The sequence below is a fragment of the Mobula birostris genome, chromosome 28 (assembly GCF_030028105.1).
Source record: "Mobula birostris isolate sMobBir1 chromosome 28, sMobBir1.hap1, whole genome shotgun sequence".
Taxonomy (NCBI): Eukaryota; Metazoa; Chordata; class Chondrichthyes; order Myliobatiformes; family Myliobatidae; genus Mobula; species Mobula birostris.
The window spans coordinates 25,872,916-25,892,702 of NC_092397.1; the positions used below are offsets into that span (position 1 = coordinate 25,872,916).

The 19,787-nt window shown below is 46.2% G+C and overlaps 1 protein-coding gene and 1 long non-coding RNA gene across 2 annotated transcripts in view; one reads left to right on the forward strand and one right to left on the reverse strand.

The window, feature by feature from the left end:
• The window catches only part of LOC140189166 (uncharacterized), a 751,862-nt gene that overhangs the window by 719,738 nt on the left and 12,337 nt on the right, over positions 1-19,787 (reverse strand). The gene's annotated exons all lie outside the window — the stretch shown is intronic.
• Positions 201-19,060, forward strand: LOC140189172 (uncharacterized). Its single transcript, XR_011883477.1, has 3 exons — positions 201-339; positions 10,246-10,350; positions 18,985-19,060. It is a non-coding gene; the product is annotated as an uncharacterized lncRNA (long non-coding RNA).

Here is a 19,787-nt window from a genome sequence, read left to right on the forward strand (position 1 = left end):
TCCCTGGAAATCTCCCACTCTCTCCATTCTGTTTACAATGGTGACAAGTTTTTCAGCCGCTCTGCTGATTGACAGCTCCCTCTGCCCCGCCTCCCCGGCTGTCGGGTTACTGTCACGTGACTCCATGCGATTGTTGACCCGTGGCGCGCTGACGTCACAAAGCCCTACAGTCACCGTCGTCGTTTCCGTGGAAACGGTCCAGTGCGGGAAGTCCGAGATGGTGGAGCCGGTCTCCACTTGTTGGGGTTTCGGCTCCGCTGTGGGATCCGCCTCTCCTCTTCCTGCCCGCGGAACAGTGAGTGTCTGTCAGCGCCTCACTGCACCGGCTCTCTGCCTCAGGTACAATATTTAAAACATATTTGCACAGTCACATGGATGGGAAAGGTTGAGAGGGATTCGGGCCTAATGCAGGCAGATGGGCCGAGTTCAGGTCGACAACTTGGTCGGCGGGGATGAGTTGTACTGAAGGGACTGTTTCATTTCTGTATAAACCAGTGACTCTGTTTTGGGAGTTAATTCCGGATGCCAGCTATTCTCTGTGTGAAATATTTACCCCTCAGATCCCCTTTAAATCTGTCTTTAAACAGTTTTGTCCAACTCTAATGAGAGGCAGTTCTTTGGCTGACAAGGCAAGTAGAACACACAACCCTGTCTACCTGTGATGCCACATACAGGGAACTGTGTAACAATATCAGAGGCACATGCACAGGGGCTTCAGTGAGCAAGGCCCAGAGGGATATGAAACTAATGCAGGAAAGTGGGATTAGTACAGCTGTGCATGATGGGGAACATAAATGTGATGCGCCAGAGGGTCAGTTTCTATCCTGTACAACCCTGACCACAGCAGTCCTCCACTGCAGTGAGGTTTGTCACCTTCATTCTCAGCTGTGAGCTTGTTCCACTGAACCCCTTACCCTCTGAGAAAACATTTACACCCTCCCACTGTGACCAAGGTGTCAGACATATCTCCTAATATCACCCAGAATACTTCACCAAATTCCCAGACAAAAGTATTGTTACTGGTGCACAGGGAATGGCAGCATTTTGGTAGCCTTTTGAGGGGGTTGGTTCAGTATGTGGCCATTAGTACCTTTGTCCAACAAAAATCCATCGTACTGGGTTCTCAATGTTTTAGCTGAGTCCACCCTGAAGTTCTGTGTTCCAGATTCCCCCTGCACTTTCACAGTCAGTGGTTTCTGCGTGTCTATACCGACCATTGAGAATCTGTCCCCACTAACTCAGCACTTGGTCTGTCTCCTACCCTGCCTTGGTGATTCAAATGCTCATCCAGATGGTCCTTAAATACCAGCCTGCACCACCCCCTCAGGCAGTGTGTTCCAGATTGCAGTCTCCCTCTGGGGAGAGAGGAAATATAGAAAACCTACAGCACAATACAGGCCCTTCAGCCCACAAAGTTGTGCCAAACATGTAGCTACCTTTGAAATTACTACGGTTACCCATAGCCCTCTATTTTTCTAAGCTCCATGTACCTATCCAAAAGTCTCTCAAAAGACCCTATCGTATCGGCCTCTACCACCATTGCTGGCAGCCCATTCCACGCACTCACCATTCTCTGTGTAAAAAAAAACTTACCCTGACATCTCCTCTGTACCTACTCCCAAGCACCTTGAACCTGTGCCCTCTTGTGGCAGCCATTTCAGCCCTCGGAAAAAGCCTCTGACTATCTACACAGTTAATGCCTCGCATCATCTTATACACCTCTATCAGATCACCTCTCATCCCCCGTCGCTCCAAGGAGAAAAGGCCGAGTTCACTCAACCTATTCTCATAAGGCATGCTCCCCAATCCAGGTATCATCCTTATAAATCTCCTCTGCACCCTTTCTGTGGTTTCCACATCCTTCCTGTAGCGAGGCGACCAGAACCGAGCGCAGTACTCCAAGTGGCATCTGACCAAGGTCCTATATAGCTGCAACATTACCTGTTGGCTCCTCAGTTCAATTCCAGGATTGATGAAGGCCAATGCACCGTATGCCACCTGAACCACAGAGTCAACCTGCGTAGCTGCTTTGAGTGTCCTATGGACTCTGACCCCAAGATCCCTCTGGTCCTCTACAATGCCAAGGGTCTTACCATTAATACTATATACTCTCATCATATTTGACCTACCAAAGTGAACCACTTCACACTTATCTGGGTTGAACTCCATCTGCCACTTCTCAGCCCAGTTTTGCATCCTATCAATGTCCCGCTGTAACCTCTGACAGCACTCCACACTATTCACAACACCCCCAACCTTTGTGTCATCAGCAAACTTACTAACCCATTCCTTCACTTCCTCATCCAGGTCATTTATAAAAATCACGAAAAGGGTCCCAGAGCAGATCACTGAGGCACACCACTGCTCAACGACCTCCATGCAGAATATGACCCGTCTACAACCACTCTTTGCCTTCTGTGGGCAAGCCAGTTCTGGATCCGCAAAACATTGTCCCCTTGGATCCCATGCCTCCTTACTTTCCCAATAAGCCTTGCATGAGGTACCTTATCAAATGCCTTGCTGAAATCCATTTGCACTACATCTACTGCTCTCCCTTCATGAATATGTTTAGTCACATCCTCAAAAAATTCAATCAGGCTCGTAAGGCACGACCTGCCCTTGACAAAGCTATGCTGACTATTCCTAATCATATTATACCTCTCCAAATGCTCATAAATCCTGCCTCTCAGGATCTTCTCCATCAGCTTACCAACCACTGAAGTAAGACTCACTGGTTAATAATTTCCTGGGCTATCTCTGCTCCCTTTCTTGAATGAGGGAACAACATCCGCAATCCTCCGGAACCTCTCCTGTCCCCATTGATGATGCAAAGATCATCGCCAGAGGCTCAGCAATCTCTTCCCTCGCCTCCCGCAGTATCCTAGGTACATCTCATCCTGTCCCGGCGACTTATCCAACCTGATGCTTTCCAAAAGCTCCAGCACATCCACTTTCTTAATATCTACATGCTCAAGCTTTTCAGTCTGCTGCAAGTCATCACTAAACTCATCAAGTTCCTTTTCTGTAGTGAATATTGAAGTAAAGTATTCATTAAGTACCTCTGCTATTTCTTCTGGTTCCATACACACTTTCCCACTGTCACATTTGATAGGTTTTATCCTTTCACGTCGTATCCTCTTGCTCTTCACATACTTGTAGAATGCCTTGGGGCTTTCCTTAATCCTGCCCGCCAAGGCCTTCTCATGGCCCCTTCTGACTCTCCTAATTTCCTTCTTAAGCTCCTTCTTGTTAGCCTGACAATCTTCTAGATCTCTGACATTACCTCACCCTCTGAACCTTTTGTAAGCTTTTCTTTTCTTCTTGTCTAGATTTACTGCAGCCTTTTTTGTACACCACTGTTCCTGTACCCTACCATAACTCCCCTGTCTCATTGGAACATACCTATGCAGAACTCCACACTGTCACGTACCCCGTAACTGGGTTGCCAAACCAGCAGAAATGGAACGCTTGTTGGAGTCTGTGATTACGAGGAACTATTAAATTTTTATTAAGGAAATAAGTAATACAGTACACTAATCGCAAGGATATAAATGTAACAGGTTCACAATGATAATATCCACATATACACAGAAATAGGGTAATAGGAATCAACCAAGCTCTATCGTAGTCTAGGGGTAAAATGATCAGTCTTAAGCAGAGTTCAGTTCAGTTTAGTGCAGTTCGAAGTAATCACTGTTGTTGTACCGTTGGAGGGAGGGAGGGAGAGAGATATATAGAGATGCAGTTGGTTTCGGGCAGATCTTTTGATATCTTCTGATCCCGCTGTGGTCACCGACTGTGGCCACTCTGTTCCGGATACGATCATTCTTCCGCAGTGAACCCGGCACTCAGGCAAGGGCGGACACACACCCCGAGAGCATCTGATCAATTCCCGCGAACCGGTCCTCCAAACTCCACCAACTTGTGGGGCACACTGCCCTTTCCAGGGTCTCGTGGTGTGTCTCGTGCCTCTTTTTATCCCCCTGCTGGGGTATCACCTGTCCATCAAACTTCAAACAATTCAGGTTCAAAGCAAATGGTCTGTCAATATGTTTCTCCATTGTCTTCCATTATCTCTCTCATTAGCATCATCCGTCCGGTAGCTCTGCTTGGCGACACACATGACAACAGAAATATTCCCTGAACATTTGCCACATTTCTCCCGTACCTTTCCTTGAGAACATCAGTTCCCAATTTAAGCTTCCAAGTTCCTGCCTGATAGCCTCATAATTCCCCTTACTCCAATTAATCGCTTTTCTAACTTGTCTGTTCCTAGCTCTCTCCAATGCTATTGCAAAGAAGATAGAATTATGATCACTATCTCTAAAATGCTCTCCCACTGAGAGGACTGACACCTGACCAGGTTCATTTCCCAATACCAAATCAAGTACAGTCTCTCCTCTTGTAGGCTTATCTACATATTGTGTCAAGAAACCTTCCTGAACACACCTAACAAACTCCACCCTATCTAAACGCCAATCGATATTTGTGAAATTAAAATCTCCCACCACTACGACTCTTATTCTTATCTGTTTCCCTATCTGCTCCTCGATATCCCTGTTACTGTTGGGTGGACTATGAAAAACACACAGTAGAGTAATTGACCCCTTACTGTTCCTAACCTCCACCCACAGAGACTCCGTAGACAATCCCCCCATGACGTCCACCTTTTCTGCAGCCATGACACTATCTCTGATCAACAGTGCCACGCCCCCACCCCTTTGGCCTCCCTCCCTGTCCTTTCTGAAACATCTAAAACCTGGCACTTGAAGTAACCATTCCTGTCCCTGAGCCATCCAAGTCTCTGTAATGGCCACCACACCATAGCTCCAAGTAGTGATACATGCTCTAAGCTCATCTGCTTTGTTCACAATACTCCCTGCGTTAAAATAGACACATCTCAAACCGTTGGTCTGAGCACGTACCTTCTCTATCACTTGCCTGTCCTCCCTCACACACCGTCTCCAAGCTTTCTCTATTTGTGAGCCAACCGCCTGTTCCCCAGTCTCTTCAGTTTGGTTCCCACCCCCCAACAGTTCTAGTTTAAACTCTCCCCAATAGCAAACCTCCCCACCAAGATATTGCTCCCCGTGGGATTCAAGTGCAACTCGTCCTTTTTGTACAGGTCACATCTGCCCCAAAAGAGGTCCCAGTGATCCAGAAATCTGAATCCCTGCCCCCTGCTTTAATCCCTCAGCCACGCATTTATCCTCCACCTCAATTCTATTCCTATACTCACTTTCCCGTGGCACAGGCAGTAATCCCGAGATTACTACCTTTGCTCTCTTGCTTCTCAACTTCCTTCCTAACTCCCTGTAGTCCTTTTTCAGGACCTCCTCCCTTTTCCTACCTATGTCAATGGTAGCAATATGTACCACGACCTCTGGCTGTTCTCCAATCCACTGCAGGATATTTTGGACGTGATCTGAAACATCCCGGACCCTGGCATCTGGGAGGTAAACTACCATCCGTGTTTCTTTCCTGCATCCACAGAGTGCCGAACTAAAGAGTCCCCTATCAGTACGGTCTTTCTCTTCCTTTCTCTGCCCTTCTGAGCCACAGGGCCGGACTCTGTGACAGAGGCTCGGCCGCTGTTGCTTCCCCCAGGTAGGCTGTTCCTCCCCCCCAACCCCCCCCAACAGTACTCAAACAGGAGTACTTATTGTACAGGGGGACAGCCACAGGGGTACTCTCTGGTACCTGACTCTTCCCCTTCCCTCTCCTGACTGTTAACCACTTGTCTGTCTCCGGTGGTCCCGGTTCGACCACCTGCCTATGACTCCCTTCAATCACCTCCTCGCTCTCCCTGACCAGACAAAGGTCAACGAGCTGCAACTCCCGTTCCCTAACGCAATCCCTTGGGAGCCGCAGCTCGACACACCGGGTGCCGATATTCCTGTCCAGGAGGCTGGGAGACTCCAGAACTTCCCACATCTGACACCGAGTACAGAACACCGGCCTCACACACATGCTTCCTTTGTCACATCTTTCTACCGATTTGTTACCATTCTTTACCAGCAGAGCCACGCCATCCCCATTGTCTACCTTCCTGTCCCTCTGATACGTGTAACCTTGGGCATTTTGCTCCCAACTACAAACATGCTTCAGCCGTGATTCAGTGATGGTCACAACATTAAACATGACAATCCATAACAGGGCAATAAGATTATCCACCTTATTTAGTAGACTCTGGGTATTGAGATATAACAGTTTGAGTACTGTATTTGCTACCATAATTGTTTCTGCATCCCTCATGCACTGATACTCACCCTGCTGGCTGCATTTATGTCCTATCATCTGCCTGCCCTTCCTGACTGCATGCTATCTTTGCTTTTTTACCATCTGTCCCATCTTGCATCCTTTCACGCCTGTTCCCACGCCCCTGCGAAATTAGTTTAAACCCTCCCCAACCGCTGTAACAAACCAGCAGTATGCCCACAAGAAAACAAATCTCAGGGTTGTATATGGTGACAGAAATGTATTTTGATAATACATTTACTTTCAGCTTTGAACTTTGTAGTAGAGAGCCGGGTGTTGTACTGGTCTGTGTCCTCACTGGCCGGTGCTGTGCTCTGGCAGCTCAGTGTGCTTGGTATACAGTGTCAGTGTTTCGACAGAAGTGTGTCCTTATTACACAATTGATCTTGTCCATCCTGGAGCTTGGAAGATTGACTGGCGACCAGAATGATTTTTTCAGACTATTATTGGGCAGAGAATCATTCTGTGATCGTCGAGACTATTTGACCCATCAAATTTATACCACCTCCTGCTACAACATTTCCACAATCCCATTCCCCACTCTGTCCCCACAGCACTGCAGGTCATTTCCCCTGAAGGACCTGTCTAATTCCTCTTTGAACACTGGTTGTTCCTGCCACCACTCTGCTGAGTCCCATATTTCCCAAGGTGAAGTCAAGAATATCTCCCTCCCTGGTGGACCACATATTGTTTCAGGAAACCTTAATGCCCCATCCAAGCCTCAGGGTGTAAGGGAATCCCAGTTACTCTGAGGAGATTATTCACTCTCCAAATCTACTCTGTTGTTTTTGCATCATCCCATAACCTGCTAACATATCTGCTTCTGTCTCTTACTGGCGATTGGGAGGCCGACAGTATAATCCCATCATGGTGATTGCACCTTTCTTATTCCTGATTTCTACCCACATTGTCTTACTGGATGAGCCTCTGGGTTGACCTTGACCTTGTGGCATTCTGCATGATCGGTGTGTGTACTGGGCCAATGGCACCAACACGGGTGATGCCATCCGACTCAATAAACTGATTGGAAAGGCTGGCTCTTATAGGAGTCAAACTGGACACACTGGAGGCTGTGGTAGCAGAAAGGACCCTACGGAAAATCCTGGCAATTCTGGACAATGTTTCTCACCCTCTGCATGCCACCTTGGCTGAACAGAGGAGCACCTTCAGTAACAGACTAAGACAACTCTGCTGCTCCAAGGAGCGCTGTATGAAGTCATTCTTACACTGAGCCGTCAGGATCAATAATGAGTCAACCTATAGCAGGGGAAGTGATGACCCCCCCGCCCCCACGTTAGACTGTTGGAGGTAACTTACTTTACTTTTTATTCTTTCTCTTGCTTCTCTTCTGATATTTGTATATCTGTGTGCTTGTAATGCTACTGAGACACTGTAATTTATCCATTTGGACTTCCTTCCTGTGTTAATCCACATCCACCAATGCCAGTTACTGACCTCTTACTCTTCCCATCACCTGTCCTGAAGGAGAGCCCAATGACCCATGTAACTAAAACCCTCCGTCCTGCACCAGCTCATGAGCCACACATATAACGGTACCACCTTTGTATTTCTTCCCTCGCTAGCACGTGACACCGGCATCACTTCCACCCACCACCCCCGACCACAGAGTTTCTACTGAACTTTTTCCCCAACTCCCTAAGTTCTCTTTGCAGGACTTTGTCTCTTTTGTTAGTGCCAATATGCACCACCACCTCTGGCTGCTCACCCTGCCCTTTCAGAATGGCCTGTACTTGTTCAGTTCCATCCTCGACCCTGGTACCAGGGAGGTAATGCACCATCGTGCAGTCTCTCTCCTTGCCACAGATACACCTGTCTGTGACCCCGGCTAAAGACTCCCCTGTCACTGAGGCTCACCGAGAACACAGAACAGTACAGCACAGGAACAGACCCTTCTTCCCATGATGTCTGTGCTGAACATGATGTCAAATGAAACTAAACCTCTTCTGCCTGCTTATAATTCATGTGCTTCAAATCTCTGAATATTCATGGGCTTATCTAAAACCCTGTTAAATGTCATTATCATATCTGCTAACAGGACTCCCCATGGCAGCCCATACCCGGCCCTCACCACTCTCTGTACGGACTTAGAAATCTTACCCGCCCTAACGTCTACCTTTAAATTCCCACCCTGACATTTTAAAGCTACGCCTTCTCATATTTGATATTTCTACCCTGGCAAAATGACTCTGCCTGTTTACCTTGTCTACACATCTCATAGTTTTATCATCTTCTGTCAGGTCTACCCTCAGTCTTCTTCACTCCAGGGAAAACAGCCCTAGTTGGTCTGATCTTTCCTTGTAACTCAAGCCCCCAGTCCAGGTAACATTCCTGTGAATCGTTTCTGCACCTTTTCAGCTTAATCACATCCTTCCTCTCATGTGACCAGAACTGCACAGGGTACTCCTGCTGTGGTCTCATTATTGATTTGTACAACTGTAATGTGATGTCCCAACTCCTCTCAGAGCCTTTGCCAATGAAGACAAGCATGTCGTGCTCCTTTTTCACCCCCTTGTCTGTCTGTGTTGGCACTTTCAGGGAATTACTTACCTGTGCCCCAGGTTTCTCTTTCATCAACATTCCTCAGGACCTTCTATTCACTGGGTATGTCCTGACCTGCTTTAACTTCCCAAAATCCATTATTGTGCACTTGTCTGTCACGGTAACAACACTTCTCTGTTTCTCTGCACCAATACCCCAGCAGTGAATGTCAATGGACCATTGAGCTCTGAACCTTGGTCATATATGGTTTTATGAACCACTCACTGCTCCCGTCTCTATTTTGTTGTGTAGTTCAGCACCTTGACCCCTCTCTATTTCTCTCATTTACAATTTATCTCCACATAAATAGTAGTTTGACTTTTGATTCCTCCTACCACTCTACACGCCATCACACTTCACCACATTAAACTCCATTTACCAAGTATTCTACTCACCAGCTGCTTCTTATCCTGTTGGAGAGACCAAATGTCCAATCACAGCATGTCCCCCACCACATTCCCTGTCATTGCCACCGTGGATTCCTCACTCTCTGCCGCTCCTCCGGGTCATTAATATCAATAATAAATCATTGTCGATCCAGAACTGGTCGCTGGGACACTCCACTAGTTATATCATCCCAGTCTGAAACAGACCTGTTATTCTGTCTCAGTATGGTAACCAGTCTTCAGTCAGTATTAACACACTTCCTTCCCAGTACTGAGCTCTGGTCTTGTGCACCAGCCTTACATGTGGCACCTTGGCAAATGGCTCCCGAAAATCCAAAAACACCGCTTCTCCAACTTCCCCTGTAAAGTCTTAAATCTCTGGTGTGTTTGTCAAACATGACTTAACATTCAACACCCCAGGTTACAGGGTCCAAGACCAGGTTCCAGATGGACAGGGTGGTGAAGAGGCTTTTGGAACACTGGCCTTCAGTCAGGGCATCGAATATAGAAGCTGGGATGAGATGTTGCAGTTGTACAACACATTGGTTTAGCCGCTTTTCGCAAATAGTGTTTAGTTTCTGTGACCCTGCTGTATGACAGACACCATTAAGCTGGAAAGAGTGCAGAGGAGATTTACGGGGATGTTACTGGATCTCAAAGGATTTGTGGAAAGGTGTTTCAGATAATTTTCCCTGGAATGTTGGAGAATGAGTGCTGATATTGCAGAGGTGTATAAGAACATGAGGGACCTGGAGGCTGGTCAGTAAATGGAATGAGCTGCTAGGGGGAGTGGTTGAGTCAGGTACATTAAAAAGGCACTTGGACAGGTACATGGAAAGGAAAGGTTTTGAGTACATGGGCCAAATGCAGAGAAATGGGACAAGGAGGAGGATAACCTTGTTCATAATATGGTGGTGAGGGGGTTACAGACCACAAGCTCAGATGGGAGCTTTGGTCATCGTGGAATCTGTGTGAATCTGACTGTAGACCCTGTTGACATGAAACTTTTCCAAATGATTTGTTATTTCTTCATTGATTATAGACTCCAGTACCTGAAGTGAAGTTAACAGGACTACAGTTACTTGCATTTTATCTTCCGTCCTTCTTCAACAATGGTTTTCAACTCCACTGGGACCTTTCTGTAACAGTGAGTTTTGACAAACTTCACTTTCTCTACTTTCTCTCCAGACTTCCTGTGAAAGCATCCAGTGCAGGTCGTTGGGACCTGGTAAAGTTTGCTTTTAGTCCCATTAGTTTCTCCCTTGTGATGGCGATCGTTACACATTATTGCACAATGTTGAAATGTCACCGTTAGATATCTGTGGGATGTTTGCTGTGCCCCACTGTGAACACTAATGCAAGTTATTGAGTTAACTTCTTTGCTTGTTTCTTGTTACTTTTAGCTTTTATCTCATCATTGGTTCCTAAAAAATTCCTGATGCTCTTGTCTACCACCAGCCCTTGCCTCTGCATGTTCTTTGATTTAATATTTCCTAGAAAGCCTTTGACCACACCTCAGGATCTTGAGGCCACTCCTCCCCTTCTCTTCTTTCCCTCCCTCTCTCACCATCATTTTCCCTACATACAAAGTTCTTATGAAAAGTATTCACACCAGTTGTTCATTCCAGTTTGGCAGAAGAATAAACCAGGGAAGGTAGTGCATCCGTGGCTGACAAGGGAAATTAGGGATAGTATCAATTCCAAAGAAGAAACATACAAATTAGCCAGAAAAAGCGGCACACCTGAGGACTGGGAGAAATTCAGAGTCCAGCAGAGGAGGACAAAGGGCTTAATTAGGAAAGGGAGAAAAGATTATGAGAGAAAGCTGGCAGGGAACATAAAAAGTGACTGTAAAACCTTTTATAGATATGTGAAAAGAAAAAGATTGGTTAGGACAAATGTAGGTCCCTTACAGTCAGAAACAGGTGAATTGATCATGGGGAACAAGGACATGGCAGACCAATTGAATAACTACTTTGCTTCTGTCTTCACTAAGGTGGACATAAATAATATTCCGGAAATAGTAGGGGACCGAGGGTCTAGTGAGATGGAGCAACTGAGGGAAATACATGTTAGTAGGGGAGTGGTGTTAGGTAAATTGAAGAGATTGAAAGCAGATAAATCCCCAGGGCCAGATGGCCTGCATCCCAGGGTGCTTAAGGAAGTAGCCCAAGAAATGGTGGGTGCCTCAGTGATAATTTTTCAAAACTCTTTAGATTCTGGATAAATTCCTGAGGATTGGAGGGTGGCTAATGTAACCCCACTTTTTTAAAAAAGGAGGGAGAGAGAAACCGGGGAATTATAGACCGGTAAACCTGACATCGGTGGTGGGGAAAATGCTAGAGTCAGTTATCAAAGATGTGATAACAGCACATTTGGAAAGCGGTGAAATCATCGGATGAAGTCAGCATGGATTTGTGAAAAGATAATCATGTCTGACGAATCTCAGAATTTTTTGAGGATGTAACTAGTAGAGTGGATAGGGGAGAACCAGTGGATGTGGTATATTTGGATTTTGAAAAGGCTTTTGACAAGGTCCCACACAGGAAACTTAAAGCACACGGTATTGGGAGTATGGCATTGATGTGGATAGAGAATTGGCTGGCAGACAGGAAGCCAAGAGTGGGAATAAACGGGACCTTTTCAGAATGGCAGGCAGTGACTAGTGGGGTACCGCAAGGCTCAGTGCTGGGACCCCAGTTGTTTACAATATATATTAATGACTTAGACGAGGGAATAAAATTCAGCATCTCCAAGTTTGCGGATGACACGAAGCTGGGCGGCAGTGTTAGCTGTGAGGAGGATGCTAAGGGGATGCAGGGTGACTTGGACAGGCTGGGTGAGTGGGCAAATTCATGGCAGATGCAATTTAATGTGGATTAATGTGAGGTTATCCACTTTGGTGGTAAGAACAGGAAAACAGATTATTATCTGAATGGTGGCCGATTAAGAAAAGGGGAGATGCAACGAGACCTGGGTGTCATTATACACCAGTCATTGAAAGTGGGCATGCAGGTACAGCAGGTGGTGAAAAAGTCGAATGGTATGCTGGCATTGATAGCAAGAGGATTCGAGTACAGGAGCAGGGAGGTACTACTGCAGTTGTACAAGGCCTTGGTGAGACCACACCTGGAGTATTGTGTGCAGTTTTGGTCCCCTAATCTGAGGAAAGATATTCTTGCCATAGAGGGAATACAAAGAAGGTTCACCAGATTGATTCCTGGGATGGCAGGACTTTCATGTGATGAAAGACTGGATCAGCTAGGCTTATACTCTCTGGAATTTAGAAGGTTGATGGGGGATCTGATTGAAACGTATAAAATTCTAAAAGGATTGGACAGGCTAGATGCAGGAAGATTGTACCCGATGTTGGGGAAGTCCAGAACGAGGGGTCACAGTTTGACGATAAAGGGAGGCCTTTTAGGACTGAGATGAGGAAAAACTTCTTCATGCAGAGAGTGGTGAATCTGTGGAATTCTCTGCCACAGGAAACAGTTGAGGCCAGTTCATTGGCTATATTTAAGAGGGAGTTAGATATGGCCCTTGTGGCTAAAGGGATCAGGGGGTATGGAGAGAAGGCAGGTACAGGGTTCTGAGTTGGATGATCAGCCATGATCGTACTGAATGGCAGTGCAGGCTTGAGGGGCCGAATGGCCTACTGCACCTATTTTCTGTGTTTCTATGTTTACCCCTTAGAAGTAGATTGAATTTGGCTTTTTTTTTTGAAACTAATCAATGGGAAAAAACTCTTTTGTGTCAAAGTGAAAACAAATCTCTACAAAATGCTCTCAATTAATTATACTTATACTTTATACTTCATTGTCGCCAAACAATTGATACTAGAACGTAAAATCATCACGGCGATATTTGATTCTGCGCTTCCCACTCCCTGGATTACTAGCATTAAATATTAAAAAATTAAATTATAAATCATAAATAGAAAATAGAAAAATGGAATGTAAGGAAGTGCAAAAAAGACGAGGGGCAGGTCCGGATATTTGGAGGGTACGGCCCAGGTCCGGGTCAGGATCCGTTCAGCAGTCTTATCACAGTTGGAAAGAAGCTGTTCCCAAATCTGGCCGTACGAGTCTTCAAGCTCCTGAGCCTTCTCCCGGAGGGAAGAGGGGCAAAAAGTGTGTTGGCTGGGTGGGTCGTGTCCTTGATTATCCTGGCAGCACTGCTCCGACAGTGTGCGGTGTAAAGTGAGTCCACAGACAGAAGATTGGTTTGTGTGATGTACTCTCCCGTGTTCACGATCTTCTGCAGCTTCTTTCGGTCTTGGACAGGACAACTTCCATGCTGGGTTGTGATGCACCCTAGAAGAATGCTTTCTACGGTGCATCTATAGAAATTAGTGAGGGTTTTAGGGGACAGGCCAAACTTCTTTAGTTTTTTCAGGAAGTAAATGCGCTGCTGGGCCGCCTTGGCAGTGAACTCTGCTTGGTTGGACCAAATCTGGTCATTTGTGATATTGACCCCGAGGAACTTAAAGCTTTAACCCTGTTCCACTTGCGCACCACCGACGTAAATTGGGTTGTGCTGTCTGCTACTCCTTCTGAAGTCAGCAGCCAATTCCTTCGTCTTGCTGACGTTGAGGGATAGGTTATTGTCTTCGCACCATGCCACCAGATTCTTAATTTCCTCTCTGTACTCAAACTCATTATTACCCAAGATACAGCCGACAATTGTTGTGTCATCAGCAAACTTATATATTGAGTTTGATGGAAACTTGGCTACACAATTATGGGGGTACAGTGGGTACAGCAGGGGGCTGAGTACACAGCCTTGTGGGGCACTGGTGCTCAGAGTGATTGTTGAGGAGAGCTTGTCCCCTATTTTTACAGCCTGGGTCCTGTCTGTGACGAAGTTGAAGATCCAGCTGCAGAACTGAGTGCTAAGGCCCAGGTTCCAGAGCTTAGGAATCAGTTTATTTGGAATGATGGTATTAAAGGCAGAGCTGTAGTCAATGAAAAGGAGCCTTACGTATGTGTCTTTATTCTCCAGGTGTTCTAAGGAGGAATGTAGGGCCAGAGAGATGGCATCTGCCATTGACCTGTTGCTCCGGTAGGTGAATTGCAAAGCGTCGAGGTTGACCTGTAGGCTGTGGTTGATGTGTGTCATAACCAATCGCTTGAAGCACTTCATAGCAATTGATGTCAGAGCCACAGGTCGGTAGTCATTCAGGCATTCCACCTTGCTCTTCTTCGGCACTGGAATTATCGTTGCATTCCTAAAACATGAGGGGATCTCAGACTGAAGCAAGGAGCAGTTGAAGATGTCAGCAAACACTCCAGCTAGCTCACTTGCACAGGCCCGGAGAACCCGTCCCGGGACGCCATCTGGGCCCGTTGCCTTCCTTGGATTTATCTTCAGGAAGGCCCTTCTAACGTCCTCCTCGGTGACGATGAATCTCGATGCCACCAGGTCCGGTACATCCTCTTCTGTTCGAATCTTGCGTAGAATACGTTAAGTTCGTCAGGAAGAGAAGTGCCACAGTTATTGATATTCCCAGCCTTTTCTTTGCGCCCAGTGATCTCATTTTACCCTGCCATAGTCTACTGGCATCCCTCTGGTCGCCTGGGCTTCCAACTTGGCTCGATATTGCCTCTTGGCGCCCTTAATGGCTTTCCGGAGTTCACGTCTGGATTCCGTGTAGTGACTGGTATCCCTGGACCTAAAAGCTGCAGCTCTAGCCTTTAAAAGAGACTTGACCTTATAATTCATCCAAGGTTTCCGGTTAGGGAATACCTGGATCGTCTTGCGAGACACACAGTCCTCCGTGCATTTCCAAATAAAGTCCGTGACAGCTGAGGCATACTCATCGAGGTTAGCTGTCGAGTCCTTGAATACTAACCAGTCCACCAATTCAAAGCAGTCACGGAGGACTTCATCCGTTTCCCCCGTCCAATGCGACACTACATTTGACACCGTGACCTCCTGCTTCAGTTTCTGTTTGTAAGCCGGGAGGAGGAGTACGGCCTGATGGTCCGATTTTCTGAAGTGAGGTCGTGGGACTTAATTACGAATCTAAAACACAAAATAATTGTCTGCATAAGTATTCACCTCCTTTAATATGACACACCAAATCATCAGTGGTGCAGCCAATTAGTTTTCGAAGTTACATGATCAGTTAAATGGAGATGACCGTGTGCAGTCAAGGTGTTTCAATTGATTGTAGTAATAGTACACCTGTAAGTGGAAGGTCGAACTGCTGGTGAGTCAGTATCCTGGGGAAACTACACCGTGAAGACAAATCAACACTCCGAGCTGCTCTGCAAACAGGTAATTGACAAACACAAGCCAGGAGATGGATACAAGAACATTTCCAAGTCACTGAATGCCCTTGGAGTACAGTTAAGTCACTCATCCAGAAGTGGGAAGAATATGGCACAGCTGTAGATCTGCCAAGAGCAGGCTGTCCTCAAAAACTGAGTGGCCATGCAAGAAGGGGCCAGTGGGGGAGGCCACCAAGAGACCTATGATAACTCTAGAGGAGTTACAAGCTTCAGTGGTGGGAGAGATTGTGCGTACATCAACTGTTGCCCGGGTGTTTCACCAGTCGCAGCTTTATGGGAGCGTGGCAGAGAAAAAGCCACTGTTGAAAAATGCTCTCATGAAATCTTGCCTGAAGTTTCCCAGAATTGTGGGGGACCCTGAAGTTAGTTGGACGAAGATTCTATGGTCTGATGAAAACAAAATTGAACTTCTTGACCATCACAAACACTAAGTTTGGAGTAAGCCAAACACTGCACAACATCAAAAACACACCATCCCTACCGTGAAGTGTGGTGGAGGCTGCATCATCCTGTGGGTATGCTTTACTGCAGCAGGCCCTGAAAGGCACGTAAAGGTAGAGGGTAAAATGAATGCAGCAAAATACAGGGAAATCCTGGAGGAAAACCAAATTCAGTCTTCAAATGAACTGCGACTTAGGAGAAAATTAATTTTCCACCAAGACAATGACTGCAAGCATAAAACCAAAGCTGCACAGGAGTGCCTTAAAACAACAAAGTTAATGTCCTGGAGTGGCTTTGTGAGAGTCCTGACCTCAATCCAATTGAGAATTTGTGGCTGGACTTGAAAAGATCTGTTCACTCACCAACCCATGCATTCTGACAGAGCTTCAGCAGTTTTGTAAAGAAGAATGGGGAAAATTGCAGTGTTCAGATGTGCAAAGCTGATAGACACCTATCCACACAGACTGAACTGTAAATACTGTTAAAGGTGCATCAACTAATTACTGATTTGAAGGAGGTGAATACTAAGGCAATGAATTATTTTGTGTTTTATATTTACAATTAATTTAGATCACTTTGTGGAGATCTGCTTTCACTTTGACACCGTGGAGTCTTTTCTGTTGATCAGTGTCAAAAAAGCCAAATTAAATCCATTGCAAAACAATAAAACATAAAAACTTCTAAGGAGATTGAACATTTTTTATAGGCACTGTATCCACTCCTTCACCAGCAGGTTATGAACAAATCCACCCTGCTCATTTCCATTTTGCCGATTCAGTGTGGAACATTGAATACAGTGGAATATCAAATTCCCAGTCTCTGTAACCATGTCCCTGCAGCAGCTGTTAGATCAAACATATTCATTAGTACACAATATGGAACAGATGGCAACCTGCCCTTCGGCCCACAATATCTGCGCCAATCATAATAATGATCAGAATTTATAAAGTACTGGGGAGGTCTGACTGGAGTATTGTGAGCAGTTTTGGGCCATTGATCTTAGGAAGGATGAGCTGAAATCGGATGGGCTTCAAACGAAGTTCTCCAGATTGCTTCCAGGATTGAATGGCTTGTCATATGAAGAGTGTTTGATGGCTCTGGGCCTGTATTCACTGGAATTTCTGAACAATGAGGGGTGGCCCAATTGAAACATATTGAATGGTGAAAGGCAGTGATAAAGTGGATGTGCAGAAGATGGGAGTGTCTAATATCAGGACACAGCCTCGGAATAGAGGAGCATCCTTGTAGAATGTGGAGATGAGGAATTTCTTTAGCCAGAGAGTGTGGAATTTATTGCCACAGGGAGCTGTCAAGCCAGGACTTTATGTATATTTAAGGTGGAGGTTGATAGATTCTTGATTGGTCAGAGTATGAAGGGATACAGGGGAAAGGCAGGAGACTGGGGCTGAGAGGAAAAATGGATCAGCCACAATGAAATGTCGGAGCAGACTCGATGGGCCAAATGGTCGAATTCTGCTCCTATATCTCAGTCTGTGTCACTTCCTCAGAAACCGTAATCAATTTTATCAAGCGTGATCTGCCCACACAAAACCACGCTGATTGTCCCGAAGCAGGCTATGCCTTTCCAAATGAGCATAAATCCTGTATCTCAATATCCTCCCCAGTAGCTTCTCTACCACAGAAATGAGGCTGCCTTGCCTATAGATTCCTGGATTCTTGTTATTTCCCTTCTTGATCAAAGCTGCAACACTTGCAACACTCCAGTCCTGTGGGACCTCACATGTTGTGATCGAGGACACATAGATCCTTGTCAAATCCCCAGCAATCTGCTCACTTGTTTCCTTCACTGTTGTAGGATATTTGCCTTCAGGCCCTGGAGTCTTATCCATCTTATTGCTTTTCAGACGTCCCAGCACAACCTCCCCCTTAATATCAACACATCTCTGCATATTAGCATGTCTCACTCTGTTTTCGTTGCCATTCAATTCCTTCACCTCGGTAAGTACTGACACAACGTACTCATTTAGTACCTCAGCCACTTGATCTGACTTCAACCACATCATTCCTCCTTTAATCTTGAGTCGACCTTTCCATTCTCTGGTTATCCTCGTTTTATTAATACAAATCACAAGGCCTTGGGATTATCTTTGGTCCCACTCCACAAGGACTTGTTGTGGCCCCGATTTGGCCTTTCCTGGCTTTAGCATTTCCCCGCTATCTTTATATTCCAAAGGTACCCAGTCTGATTTTAGCTTCATAAACCTTCCATATCCTTTTGACTAAATTTAGGATCTCTCTGCTCATCCAAAGTTCCTTTACCTTACCATCCTTCTCCTCACTCCTCAGCAGAATATGATGATCCTCAACTCAGAGTTGCTGGTCTTTAAACAACTCCCACATGTCAGATATGGACTTGTCTGACAGTGGCTGCTCCCAATCAATGCCCCTTGGCTCCTGTCTTCCTCTGTCCTGACTTGTCCTCCTGCAAATCAGTACCTTCATACAAGATCTAATTTTATTCTTACTCATAAGTAAAGAAAAGTTGTGATCACTGTTCCCAAAGTGTTCACTGACTCTTGGCTGTCAGCTAGCCTGGCCCGTTTCTCAAAACTAATTCCCGTAAGTTCTCAACTCTGGTTGGGCCCTGTACATAATGTTTCAAACACTCCTTGAATTTCCTGAACAAATCTTGCGCATCTAAGTATTGAGCAAGATCCAGTCAATTCTAGGGAAGATGAAGTCCCTCACTATGACAACCCTGTTGTTCTGCACCTCTCCATAAGCATCAACATATCTGATCCTCCACCTCCTGGTGGTTATTGGGGGCCAATACGATAATCCCATTAGTTTAACTGCAGATTGCCTCTGTAAATGAGCCTTCCAGTTTGCTGTGACATTCCCAGTGGGGTAACCTCTGCATCTTTTAACCCCCCACTCACATGTAAAACAATGAAACCCAGGAATGTTGAGCTGCCAGCCCTGTCCGTCCGATAACATAGTACTCCTAATGTTGAAATAAACTCGTTTCAGCCCATCAATCCCACCATGTTTATTAGCTTGACATTGGCTCTCGTTCTTTTCAGACTCTGTGTGAGGGAGTTTTGTTTTTCGCTGGAGCGCTTTGTGTCGGATGAATCGTTGGAAATTGGCGGTTGTGGCAAAGTGAAGGTGGAGCTGGACGATGAGAGGCCGCTCTCGGCTCTGTCCGTCACTCTGACTCTGTCTCCTCCCCTCCCCGCCTCTGTCTCTCTGCGCGTTTCTCGGGCAGGTCGGGGCGCTGTGTATAAAAGGAGACAGCAGCAGGCAGTTTGTCAGTGAGCAGCGACCTGAGTGAAGCAGCATCATGTCTGGCAGAGGGAAAGGAGGCAAAGGACTGGGCAAAGGCGGAGCCAAGCGGCACCGTAAAGTGCTCCGTGATAACATCCAGGGCATCACCAAACCGGCCATCCGCCGTCTGGCTCGCCGTGGTGGTGTAAAGCGGATCTCGGGTCTGATCTACGAGGAGACCCGCGGGGTGCTGAAGGTTTTCCTGGAGAATGTGATCCGGGATGCGGTCACCTACACTGAACACGCCAAGCGCAAGACGGTCACTGCCATGGATGTGGTGTACGCTCTGAAACGCCAGGGCCGCACTCTCTATGGCTTCGGCGGCTGAAAAACTCCCACTTCCTCCCGAGCACAAAACAAAGGCTCTTCTAAGAGCCACCCACCGCCTCACAGACGGAGCTGTATCCGCAACCTTTTAGATATTTTTTTATTTTATACTCAGCTAGGTTGCATTTGAAACAGATTGATCGATTCCGCATGGAACATACTTGAATTCTGCCTTTCCAGTCGGTGATTACCGCAAAACCTGCATTAGGATCGATCTTAAGCCTCATCAGTT